A 14,219-nucleotide genomic window follows, 5' to 3' on the forward strand; every position below is an offset into this window, starting at 1 on the left:
CTGGAGATTCTTAGTACTAATGCTGACCTGTGTGTGACTGCAGTTTATTTAAAATATCACTAAATACCACCTTTTCTGTATAGTCTCAACATTGCCTCAAATTCCACGGGCTTGCCAATAGCCTGACGATTATCTGCTCTAATACCGTTATTTTTAGCAATTAAATCTAGTCTGAGTGCTCTTCAATTCTCTGGCTCATTGTTCTAACTTTTTAAAGAGACGTTTTGCTTGAACTAGGGAAATGTATTCAATTTCACTGACACTAAGACATAAAAATCACATCTGTGCTGGCTGCTCCTTTGGAGGGTGGGAAGTGCAGCTGCAGATGGCAAGGGGTATCTGCAAGCAGTGGAACCAAGTCTAGAAGAATCCGAATTATGTGCATAGCTGAGTGAGCTCCTATCTTTGCAAATGATCCTGGCTACGCGTGGAGTTATTTGGAGTGATAATCTGCACTGGGTCTTGGTGCTGACATGTTCCTGCAAAGGAAATTTTCCAAAAGAAATTATCCCCAAATAATTTTCCTTTATTTAAAGGTATATGAAGGTAATGTGACACGACATTCAAGTCACTGTACAGACTCCAGTACTAGAGATAAGAACAAAAGTCCTGTTTTGAGGGTGTGCTTGCTTTCCTGCAGATGAATGAACCAGCCATCAAAAAAAGACTGGTGATGTTCATGACTACATGATCTGTGGGTAAGAGACTAAGAATGAAGGCAGAAATGCCCAAATCCTTCTCCAAGGACAAGAGTAGGCTTTTAAACCATGATAGTTCAAAGCTGATCTTTACTGACTTTAAGATTGCCAGAGGCAGTACTCTGGATCTCTAATTGGGATTTTGTGAGATTTTGTTCATTTGGAAAATACTCCGCTGTGTAGGAAGCCTCAAAGCTGCATTTTCATTCACATAACGAGGATGCTTTCTCTCTGATGATGACATTAATGGAGTAATTTTCACAGCCTTCAGGATGGTTTTATGGGTCATTGTTGGGAAAAGCCTGTCAAGGGCAGAGGTCCTCCACCACAAAATGGAGAAACCCTCAAATAGGAGTGGTCCAGATGAAAAACAAAACAAAACAAAAAAAAACAGCCAAACAAACAAGAAAACCCACCTGTGTCAGATGGTTACCTTTTTAGTCTGAGTATTCTATTCAGTTTACATACCTAAAGAAATAGGTGGTGGATGGTCTGCTGCATGTGAGCTGGTCCCCAAACAAGGCAGAGTTCAAAGTATCCCAGTGACCTAAGGTAAAATAGTGCCTTCATATTACAAAGCAGGACTTAAACATCTCATGTATCTGCGTGTTTGTTATGCACTGAATGGAGAACCGGGATCAAATGCAGTCCCAAAGCTCTACTGTTAGCCTAAAGATTTTGTTCAGCAAAGTGTTTAATACAGCCCTGTTGTTAGAGAAACCCCTAATTAAGTGTACAAGACCAAGGGCAGTAGAAAATAAATTACTACTTCATTTTATACAGGTGATCAAAGCAGAGGGCTAATTAATTCTTGAAGTCTGGATACGCAGAACGAAACACAGATTTCTATCACTGTGTACAAGGCCATCCTTCCACCAGGACGTCAACTGTTTAAATCCAGGTTTCTATGGCCCAAACCTTTTGCTGGTGATCTGGAGCAAGGACATCATCTAAGCACAGCGAGCAGAGCTGAAGCAACAATTCCCATGAATAAATGCAATGCACCTGGCTGGGATGGAGGCAAAGAGAAGGGTGAGAAAGGGTTAAAGCCTTTTAGTATTCTCTTCCCTGTACAAGTTTAGCATCCACTCCACAACACATTGAAACCTGCATCTCCATGGAGCCCGTGCTCCAGGTCTCTGTGACCTCTTGCAAAGGAGTATGTTGTAGATCCTTACCATATAGCATGAGTCTGAGGCATGGGAGCCAAATTCATTCTAGTTAGGCAGCCACTGTAAGGCTCAGAATCATAAAAATCCATGCATTTGCTTTTCTCTGCACAATTCCTCATCTTTAAAATTGGGATAATGCTGACCTTCCTCACACAGGGGTTAGGACGAGAAATCCATTAATGTTTTTTGCAGTGAAATGAAAGCTAGAAGGTTAAGTGGTTGTTGTTCGTGCCAATAATTCATCACACTGGGCACAAAATTAGAGTTGACAGTGACCTTTCATTTCCCGAAGTCCTCTTTTGGGCCAGACTCTGATGTCTGTTCTCCTGGCATAAATCCAGAATATATACATTAATAACAGCAGAACGGTTGCTCATTTGCAGTGGTAGAAAGTAATCAGAACCTTTTGCTCTCTTTTTGTATTAACTCTTATTGTTATACAGATATCAAATCATGCAAATCATTTCAGGCAAATAAATATTTTTATTACTAGAATAAAGCTTATAAATTCATTACTAGAATAAAGCTAATAAATTTATTATCCCTCATTTCCATAAATGTATCCAAGTAGTAGAAAGTATTTGTTAGTGCCATTGCCTCATTATTTCCTCATCTGGCTGAAATTGAATCTAGGAGGAAGAAAGAGTAGAGAATGTTATTTATACACAAGGAAGTACAGAATCATAGAATATCCTGAATTGGAAGGGACCCATGAGGATCATCAAGTCCAGCACCTGACTCCACACGGGGCAACATGAGAGTAAAATCATATATATGGAGAGCTTATCTATGTAGGAGAACTTCTCTTGTACAGGTATAGACCTTTACATGGGGCTTCACTTTTGATTTCATCAGTTAGAAATTTTCAGGATCATAAGAATAATTATGACCCCTGTAATAAATGACACTTTATGTACACTTTTGCAGAGAAGAGTGTTACTAAAGTCAGCAAATTCCTAAGTTAGTGAAAACTTGGTACATACGTTAGTATGCTTATGCAGCTTTGCCGTATTGTCTCCCTGTTTTTATATTTTTATTTTTTTAGTGATGCTGGGAAAGTTTCTGCAAAAAAAAAAAAAAGATTATGATATCTGATTGTGTTCTTTACATGCTGGAGACCCACACTGTTTGGTTTATTTATTTATAGAGCCAATCACCCTTTAAACCATTTCTTGTCTTAAAAACACCACCTTGAAAAAAACAGCACCTTGCCCCAAGTTGCTAGCTACAAAATCTTAGCGAAGACAAGACTTGGAGTACTTCTTCAGTATAGGTCTGCACACCTGAAGTTTATTGAAGTTAGCTAAATCTGTTTTACAGTTATTAACTCAAACTTAATGATCTTGATTAATAAGTACCAGTTTTTGCATTGAAGACAAACCCGAGACACTGCAATAGAAGATGGTGACGCTGCAAGCAGAGATTTTTTTTTTTTTAATTAAACAATGGAAGACAATGCTGTATTATGTAAAAAAGCAAGATCCCAGATCATATTTTGTCCAGGATTAAACTCTCTCACATTTAAAAACTAATCATTGTCGATATTTTTAAATATTTTAAAAGGAAGGCAGCAGTTGGCTGTATCTGGGGAGGTCTTTCATCAACAGGCTGAGCTCTTCTGGCCCATTTGAAAAGTATCCAGAGACTGCCAAAAGTCCAGGACAATGATAAGGACAGTGTGCAGCATGTTGACAGAGCCAGGACTGGGAGAAAAGCAGAAAATGGCACTTTCCCTCTCTTCCTTTTAGTAAAACCAACTCAAGGAACCAGAGGTAAATATGTATTGCTGTCTTCTGCCGGCTCTCGTCCTGCAGCCAGTTTTACCAATGCAAATAAACTTTGATGCAGCTTTATTCAGTGAAGGTGAAAACCACTAAAAATTTTAGCAGCTCAGAGCTCCCAGGTGGCAAAAAGTTCCTAGTTGTCCATGTGGCTCCGCAGGCTCTGAGGTGCAAGGAAGGATGTTTGTCCCCTGCAGCTTCCCCAGGGTTGCAGGCTGTCTCTGTGGGCAGCACTGGCTAATACATACCAAAACAGGTACCATAGTAGGATCTTTTCTAATTCTGCCTGTGAGCAGGTAAACAACATCACCAAAAATTGTCTTGAGACCTATAATGAGCCCCAGAAATTTCTCACTAGTACTCATCAAAACCCTTCTTGGACAGCATAATCCACCTGAAATCCCTGTATGCTCTTGGATGAAAGGAGGTAAGTTAAATGCTAATTAGATTACAAGAGCCACTAGGGCCACGGGTGGTTAACAGAATCAGTAGGGACATGCAACCCATAGAGCTTCTACCTATGGAGAACATCTATAACCACCTGAAAGTCAAGTCTCTTCTTTCAACAGTTTGAAAGCTGGGGCTGTGTCTCCAGCATTAAATTCAGTAGAGCCAGGGAACACTTACGGGTACTTATCTCTACTGCTAAATTGCCAGATTGAACCCCAGCATGGCTGTGAAGTCATATAGCCCTCCCCTAGGAAATTCCTAGGCACGGCCCAGGAGATAGATCAGGTCCATTTCCCACAGGCACTTTAGATGTCACTACCCCGATTTGATCGTTAAAAGAATTTAATAACATAAATGTGGGTTTTTACATGCTCTAGTGCCAAAGAACAATCCAGACACATTTAATTTCTTAACACAGGCATAGCTTAGATTTCCCAGAGATGAAATGATAACAACAAAAGAGATCAAGGATCCATTTCACATGCTATGTCAGCAGAGCATGTTGTGCATGAGCTTAAAAAACCAATATGCACTTCAGTGTTGAAGATTATATAACAGTGTAGAAATCTCACTTTTGTAATTGATACTGCTCTATTTTCTACTGGGGAATATAAATCATGGATGGAATGGAGAAACCTTAATGAATCAATGTCATAGCATGCAAATGCCTGAGTAAAATTCTCCTTTTATGGCTGTGTCAGAAATTATAGTGGTATAAATGATAACACGCAAGTAATCCTAGCACAATCTAACAAGTCCCAGTTTATCAGCAGGGCTGAGGTAGCTGATCCTCTGCCCATACCATTTTAAATAAATCATATTTGTTTAAAATCCCTTCACAGACACTGGTTCACTGAAGCTTATTCCGCCTGTGCAGACACTGTTTTCTTGATTGAAAACCAGCAGCAGCAGCAAAAATAAATAATAATAATCATTTACTTTAGAAGCAGGACTACCTAAAGCATTTAACCTTTTAACCAGTATGGTAAAAGATGTTAAGTATGGTTAATATTCTGCTGACAAGAGAGATATCATTAAGTTAATCTTGTTCTTTATATTTATCTGCCCATCATGGACAAGTGGTCGTTCTTTGCTTCACTCAGTGCTTTAACTGTTTAAAGGTTATGGAGACATGACAAAAGTGCATCACCAGCAAAATTCATGGGCACTCAGAAAAGGTAACTCAAGGCAGTTGGAGACCTGGAAGCATACAAGCTGCCTCTTTGTAGCTACTGGTGGTGCTGTCTCTGGAAATGTGAGGTTGCTCAGCTGTTTCTGTGAGGTGAGACTGGACACAGAAGAGGTGAATCCTTGGAGGAAGGAGGCAGGAGAGGACAAATTCAAAGCTGGAAAAATCAGATTGTTATGACTGAGTGGTTGTTTCAAAACCGGTGTAAGGTAAGTTGGCTTCCAATGTTTTACACACATCTGTTGTGACAGAGAAGTACTGCTGAAGAAAAGTGAGAGAAGTTAGGAAACCTGATGGGGGGAGAGGTCTGGCAGGCACCCTGTTGGTTGTATGGCAGACACAGATTACTGAAGATGCTGGCACCTGGATATTTGGCTTTAGGTAAAGGAAAATGTGGGGGTTTGGCTCAGTACCCACTCCTGGTCAAGTGCTGTTTCCCCCACAATCACAGGCAAGGATGCAGATAATGTGAGAAGAGCACTGGTTATAATTATTGACCTGCACACCTGAGAAGAAAGTGGTAACACTACTTCTGTCTGCTTTTTTTACAACTCATCTCCAAAAATCCCTTGAACTGAAGCTATGAAGAGTTTGATACGTTAAATTAAGATTTGTGTTTAAAAAATATTTTTTAAAAAACCAAAAAAGCTCACAAATCTCTGTTTTCAGATACTCTAGAATTAAATACAATAAGATTTTAAGATGAGTTGACCTGCCACTTTGAAGGGATCTTTTGTTAGCAAGTAAGTATACTGAAAGATGGGGCTGAAGGTTCACTAATAGGATCAGCTTTCATTTTGACCGTCCTTGTTACAGAAAATTGAACACAGGTCTGACTGATAGCATTTGCCACATTGATCCCATGGGCTTTGAGGCATATAAAAGAACAGCTACTGCGAGTATGGGGTGGGGGAGAAGTTTGGGATTTGATGCAAATACATCCAACAGAGCTATTTTTTCTGGAAAAAAAAATAAAAAAAAGAACTAACAGTCACTTTACCAGCTTAAACCCAAACCAGGAGTCTAGGGTGCGCCTACCATTTACTAAATGTTCAGTTATCATTGGGTTGTATTTCATCTGCTGAATAAACTTTCCAGAACTTCGTGGCTTAAGAAAAGCTTTGTCATTTTAAACACCCATTAAAGAAATATTACTTTTAAAACATCTGTTAAACAAACACCTCACTTGTTGAATTAACTTTTTTTTCCCTTCCTTAATGCCACCCCCTGATTTGCCGTCATGTGGGCTGGCTGTTAAAATGCTCTCCTAAAGACTTGAGGAACCCAATCTTCTACCAAGTCAAAGGCAAACCCTTCAATCGTTGCAGAGGGGCTGACCCTCAGCTTTCACCTGGAGGTGAGATGCCCTCTAAACTGCGAGAACAGCACAAAATGAGAATGGAAATAATAATAATAATAATAATTTTAGAGTTTCTCTCTTTCTATTTTGAAAACCACACCTGGATGTAACTGGATTTTAGCAACTGGATTTTGTCTGGCATCAAAAAAAGAGAGACGTTAGCATTGTTGCAGATACAGACCGTGAAGGATTAGTTGTTATTAAAATGACATTCCACGTGGAAAATTTGGAAGCGATTGGAAATGTAAAATTCTTACCTTTTCTCTTAAGAAACAATCTTTCTTATTTTCTGAAACACAAGAAAAAAAATGGTTTAACTTTCTTCATCCCAAACTAGATATTTGAAGGAAAAAGTAAATTTTCCAAAAATGTTGAAGTGAACACCTTTGACCTCCACCAACTCTTCCTTTAAAATGACTGCACCCCATTTTGCTGTATAAATATATGTCTCAAAGCAAAAAACATATGCTTAACATAAGTGTGAATTAAACGCGTGTCCCAGAAGAACCAGCGGTGCTTCTTGTGAGGACAAGTTTCGCTTTGGTCCAGAAGGAAAAGGTTAAGGTGTATTAGCATAGGTTACAAAGGCAGTTTCTTCCAGGAGTAGCTACTAATGAGACAGCTGCTCCTGCTTGATTAGAAGTACAGTCATTACCTCACTCATTTGCCCTTGCAGAAGTGTTATTTTTAATTGGAAGCGGCACTTGTGAATCGCCTCATCCAGTTCATTATAAAAGTCCATTGTCGTGAGCTAGCAGGCAGCTTAATGTATTCCCGGGGCATTGTGTGCTCCTGTTTCATGCCAGATCAGTGCTTTCCCTCGCAGTGGAGCAGAGTAGCTTACTGAGCACCCGATCTGCCCAGATGAAAAGGCAGGTGTGTAAGTGATGAGCACAAGGACCTCTGCATGTCACATTGGGGCCGGCTCCTTGGCTGGAAAAAAACTGATTATCTCTCCTGAAATGCTCTTGAGGAAGGTCCCTGCCTCTGGCTGCTGATTCCGTATCGAAGAAGAAACTAATGGGAGGGATTTAGAGGAGAGGTGCTGAGTAGTGACATAAATAAGACCCAGCCAGCACTCCTTCTCCTGTTGCAGGTACAGAAACTGATCGTGTTTGTGCTCTCACAAAGGAGATTTTTGTCGTGTTTGAGATCCCCTCAGACCCATGCAAGTCAGCGCACTGGTGACAACACACAGTTCTTTCTGCTGAGAAAAACGTATCAGACTGCCTTTGTGGTGCAATTTCTGTGGCTAAGCAGGCAGGATCACCAGGTGAAATCAATACAGATGATGTCTGGATAGGACCCTTTTTTGTAACTTGTTCTGGGCTGAAATGCCTTGAGCCCTGAACAAACACTTGGATGGCAGTCAGTGCTCCAGCATCTAGGAGTTCAGATCGTCTATTTTGGTAACTCAGATCAGAAAGTAAAAACCTGATCCCAGCACTGACTACACTCCAGATACACTACGGACAGTTTTGCAGTCCTGCATTAGTGAGATGCTTGTGCTAGGTCTCTTGTGCATTACCCACCCCTGCCAGACTTCCTGGGCCAGCAATTAAATACACAGAATTGTCTCTCACTTTACTGATTTCAAACCTGTTCATGTTTGGTCCCTGAATTTAAAATAAAATAATAATAAATAATAATATCAGCCTCAAAGACTTCCCCAGGAAATGCTGGATTGCAAAGCACTGCAGCACACACTCATACTGCAGATCACTCCCTTTGCTTTCCTTATGTTTCCAGCAAGCTGTATCTCCTTCTAAAGACAGAGTATCTCAAAATCACTTGTCTCTTGATCTGGCAGGGGGATCTACGTCAGGTAATAATATAGCCAAATACTTAAACATCAGTATAGAAAGTAAACTCACTACTTAATATCCTATTTTTGTAACCAACCTATCTTCTAGCACTGTCCTTTGCTGTGCCTATAAAAATTGCTTGCCTTGTTCCAAATTCATTTTCACACCTCTTTATTCATCTATTTTTTTCCATGCTCTTGGAAGGTTGCCACCCTTACTCTTCCCTTTAGGGTCTGATCCAGAACCCACTATCTTTGGAAAATTCAGTGGAGGTTAAATTGGGATCTTTAAATCTTCTTAAAAACTCATTTATCTAGAGACTTGCAGCAAAGAAATGAAAAATATTTTATTGATCTTTCATTATTTTCTGAAACTTTTCTAAAATGTACAGGCAGATACTATGCTGTGTATTGTACTGATATGATATATAATTACTTTATCAGCTATGATAAAATGTCAGCACACTCCCTCCCTTCCTTCCTTTAAGGTCCTGTAAAATGTTTCTTACACACTGGGTTCTAAAAAAAAAAAAAAAAAAAAAGATAACTTCAGAATAACTGGTGTCTCCAGAGAACGCCTTCTTCATCTTCTTTCTCTAAACTTGGTCCTGGGATGATTAATCTTATTTTTGGAGATTTTAGTATTTTTCACTGAGTGTAGAGAGACTACTTTTTTTTTTTTTCTTTTTTTTTCCCCATATACTACTGATTAGACTCAGGTAGATGTCTCTTTGAGATCTCTGAATGTGAATGTATCTGTTGAAATACCAGTATTTACTTGAGAGGTAGGTTTCAAAGTTCCTATTATGGCTAATGGAGGTCTGGACATAGGTTCAATTGCTGAGACAGAAGCACCTCGTTTCATGATAGATATCCTATCTGGTTTCCACCTACTAATTCAGGCAGATCCTATGTACTGCCAACCCCATGAAGATGTCTCAGAGGTCGTTTGGAATAGCTGAAAGTAAGGTGCAATACCCTAAAGATCATAAAATGGCCCTGCACCAGGTTTTTTAGAAAAAGAAAGTTTTTTAGAAAAACTTTTAAGAAAATGTCTGCACTGTGTTGCTACAAGAGCTGGATCTGGATCACAGCTGATAAGACTCAGCTGGTTAATTATTGTTTCTTGTCATACCTTAGGCAACAGGGAATGCCTTTGCTGTCCATCTGTCACTCCGGAAAAGCAGAGGTCTTCCATAATTCCTCCATCCCATCCTGATGAGGCTGTAGCTGGAGACATTCTGTTTAGGCATCTAAAATAACCAGCCAAGGTCTGAGTGGGTTCCACGTGTACCCAGCATGCTATTGGATGGTTACATTTAGGCAAATGACTCTGCCCTTTAGATTTAAATATCTGCATTCAGAGCTGAATCCCATCACTTGGTGCTCTCTGGCTTTCAGAAGGCTAACGTAGAAGGAAATTAATTCCTACTGCTGTGACAGATTCCCGCTCAGGAAATATTACGGAACAGGGATCAAAATAGAAATAATTACCTTTGTGCTGGCTTCAAGGTGACTGCAGCTGGAATCCCTACTTGCATGTTAATTTCTGTCAGATCACTCTTAATAGAGGAGCCTAGACCACAAATGAGACCGTTCAGGTACCAAAATTACATGAGATGAACCCAGTCTCACAGGTCTATTAAAAAGTCATGACTACTTGAAGAGTATCCTCATTACCACTTGGAAACACAGTGCGCGCACTGTGTCTAATAAGTATGCATCAGTAGAGCAGAGCACAAGTACTCCTTGCAGTGTAGTATTACTGAATTATTTTAATTGCATTTTCAAACAAATATATTTGGAAGGCAATGCCTGTCAATTGACTACATAGGGTCTAGAATGCGACTTCAATTAGCTGTATTTGTAGGTGGCCTTTGGGAAACTACACCATGAGCAGTGGAACCGCTCCATGATTTCTGTTATGCTTAAAAAAGAAGAGAGACATTCTTCTCTTCAGGAATATCTGGCTATCTTTGTACTAACCCATCACCAAGGTTACTGTTGTAATTCCAGTTCTTCAGCCCCAAATTTTGTAAACTGCAGTAAAAATGCTAAATGTCAGGAAAGAGTGAATTGCCTGCTAGTGGAGCAGAGAACGGAGGTCCAACTACTTAAGGAAGCTTCAAAAACTGATCCAAAAATGATCCGCTTAGCCAAGTACGCTAGTAATTCTTTGCCATGCTTGCTATTCTGTTCTGGTGCACTTCATACGTACTGAGGTCCTATATCTACTAAGAAAGTGATAAGTTCATTTGAATATCACATACCATATTTCCATATTTGCTGTCCTTGAAGAGTTCACCTAGGCTTATATTAAAAAAAAAAAAATAATAAGAGGGAGGGAGGGAGGGAGGGAAGGAAGGAAGGAAGGAAGGAAAGAAAGAAGGATGGAAGGAAGGAAAGGAAAGAAGGAAAGGAAAGAAAGGAAGGAAGGAGAAAAATACAGCTGCAAATAGGCTGGTCAGAAAATCAACTAATCAAACTCCAACCATAAAAATGATTTTGAAAAACTTCCATATTTTTCCCTTTTAAGACATCTTTTAGCAGTAATATATTTTGGTTCTCCTATATACTTCTGCAAGTCTATTTTATATGGTTTATTACCAAGTTGCCAAAAGACTTCATGAAGCTGTTGAGGATAAAAATAACGTCATCATATTTCAAATGATCATGTTGATTGAAATAAAGACACAAATACAGATAATTAAAACATATATATTTTTTTTCTTTTATGGAATAATAAAAATCTATTATAAACTTATATAAACTACTTTGCCAAGAAAACGAATAAGAACTTACATGGACTTTTCTAATTCAACAGTGCAAATATATAACAAGTTTTTCTACAGAACAATAAAATATGTTCCTTTAAACTTAAATGGGTCATTTGAGTTTTGTAAGTGGGAAATAAACCAAAATATCATTTATATATCAATAAAAACAGCATCTTTTTTTTAAAAGAACAAAAAAGAGACAAAGCAGAACAGTATCTCCAAGACAGTGCTTTTGTTTTTTGTTTTTGTTTTTTTTTCAAAAGGATTACCCACAAAATATATGTTAGTTTTTAATTACAAATGCACCCTAAGTATCAAAAATAAATTTTATTCTAATTGTAGGAAAAAATTCAGAAACCTTGAAATGAGAGAGAACAATTTTCAAGGGTGTTGTTGCTAGTGAATAAAGCCATAAACTGTAACTCTGGAAGCATTTATATCCTACACTATGGAAGCCCACACCATAGGAGCCTCACAACCTACTAATGAGAGCTACTGATAATTAAAACTCCATGAGGTGGTCATTTTCACCCAACTTGAAGTGAAGTTCTTGTGCAATGTCTAGTTCTTATTAGTGTGTGCAAGGCTATTTCTAAAGTGTATTTTCCTTTTCTTTAATTTGTTTTTGTTTAAAGTGCTGTAAAAGGCACTGGAATATGTTGAAATACCTGTAAATCAAGACTTGAGATTCCGAGCCTAGATTCAGTTGATTTTAGCTGAGTAAAAGTTTAGTCTCTCTTATAGGTGGTTGACTCAAAATATGTGGGTGCCTATTGATACTCATTGATTTGGAAGGTAATTTAGAGAACTAATTTTGGCCTGACATCTTAGTGATTGATGCTGCCTACTTATAGAAAGCACTTTATGGATTTATGAATCCACGGAAGTTTCCCAACTCTCCCACCCACATGCAAAACTAGATTATTTTAGGATTAGAAAACATGTACAGTTACTCAGTGGAACAATTCTTTAGTGAATTTTTCTGGGATCACAATTTACAATCTTCACAACAGCCATAGAAATTGTATACATTTTATGAAAGAAAAATCTATTTCAAAGTATCAGTAGAGCTATGCATAGCTGGGCACATTTTTCTACTTTGTCCTAGCGAATTATAGCTTCACCTGTTTCTTCACCAAGGCAGACACCTTGCCATAAAAACAGGTATTGTTTTTCCATAAGAACTCTATGTGAAAAATGTTTAATGACTGAGGGAACACACTTCTTATGTGCAAGTCTGGACTTGGTCAGCTGCCTCTATTTTCTCTCAGTTGTGTTCTGCAGGAATTTAACAGACTTCCATAATACCCTTGAACCACTCATTTCTTTCAATCAAATTGTGATAATACTAATTTAATACTAAGATTTTTTCTTACACTATAAAATCTTAATTGGTTATGTGACACTTTCCTATACACCTTCACAACATATCGCAGGGCTGGGTTTATTGGGATAAGTTCCTCCCCTGCTTTAGCATTACACAGTGCAATCAACTTGCAGTGTCATTTAAACAAGAATGGCCTTGAAGCTCCAGAAATCATTACTCAATCAGTAGTGATAATTAGTCTCTGAGGCATATGTTGCCTCTCTGGAACATGTGAGAACAGACTAGTTATAGCTAGCTAACACTGCACCAAGACAACTTAGAAATCCTTCTTCCTCTTAAGAACATTTTCTTCTGATCTTTAATTTAACAATCAAATATTAATACATTATGATATTCACAGATTCAAACGTGACTACCAATTGATGCTGTACCTCATCATCACTGCACCCAATACTGTATCATTTATGAGATTTCAGGATGGAAAATCAATACATGTTATATATATATATGTGTGTATAGAGATTATATATACCTATAGATAGAAAAAATGTATGTATATGAATGTAGATGTAAATATATGCATTATCTAACTAAATTTTCATTTGTAAAATTTTAAATCTAAAAAAATACTGCCTCTTGAAAATGTTTAAACAAATAATGCTATCTCTGAACAATGCTACCACTTTTTAATGGTTCTCTTAAATAATATTAAATAAAACTCAAGGCATGTGAACACACAAAGACTTAACACTGGATCTGAACATCTGTTGTTGCAGCAGCTTTTGGGTGTCATTAATTTCCCACTTACAGATTACAAAACATTGCATTACCTTTAATGGCTCATCAAAATTATGAGCAATTGTTGTAACTGTATCTGCACTCCCAGGAGTCTAAGCACATCACAGTCTACATAGTCATCAGAGTAACAAAACAGTTTTGAAGGAGAATGAGGTTGATCTCTGAATACCTGAAGATTATTTTTAGGGAAGAAAAGCCTTCAAGAAAGATATTTTAAGTCTTTCTCTTTTGACCAGGTTATTTAATTCATCACCTTCTTAGACTCTGGTGTAACTTAGCTTTATTTAATAAAGACAAAATAGCCTTCGTTAATTTGATTTTCCCAAGTTCATCTTGCTCCCTGTGTGACATCTAGGAAACGTTCACTATGTAATTTGCACAAAGCCTCCCAAAGTGAAGAATACCTTAAACACCTACAACGGTGTTGGTCTGGTGAATCTAAATTCCAGTGCATAAAAAAAAAAACCTTGAGCAAAACATCACAAGTTATTTATTTACCTACTGACAAACCGTATTTACAGACCATCTAAACCACATGCAGGCTGCTCCAGCTCCAGACCCCTAGCAGCAGCGGTCCAGCAGGCTGCTTTTAACAAGGCACACCTGACGGGACAACTTTTTCTGGCGGTTGCTCTGAGCAGAATGAATTTGTTTTGCAATTTTGGCTCCAACATATGGCGTCGGTGCCAGGCTGTGAAATCATGTAAAGCATCGATTCATTATTTCAGTGAACTTCAAAGTGGAAAAAAAACACAATGACACATGATAACTATGCCTCAAGACCAAAGTGGTCACACACAGGCTAAGAGAAGACATCGACTGTGTTCCATGCAGTGTGGACACAAGCTAGTCTGCACTGTTTG

General features: G+C 38.4%; 1 long non-coding RNA gene across 1 annotated transcript; it reads right to left on the reverse strand.

The window, feature by feature from the left end:
• Positions 1-486: 486 nt before the first annotated feature.
• On the reverse strand, positions 487-10,714 carry LOC125180349 (uncharacterized). The gene is made up of 3 exons (XR_007158830.2): positions 9,590-10,714; positions 6,908-6,939; positions 487-1,245 (listed from the first exon to the last, which is right to left on the reverse strand). It is a non-coding gene; the product is annotated as an uncharacterized lncRNA (long non-coding RNA).
• Between the last annotated feature and the right edge of the window lie 3,505 nt (positions 10,715-14,219).

Source organism: Anser cygnoides, chromosome 2 (genome assembly GCF_040182565.1).
Source record: "Anser cygnoides isolate HZ-2024a breed goose chromosome 2, Taihu_goose_T2T_genome, whole genome shotgun sequence".
In the NCBI taxonomy this organism is placed as follows: Eukaryota; Metazoa; Chordata; class Aves; order Anseriformes; family Anatidae; genus Anser; species Anser cygnoides.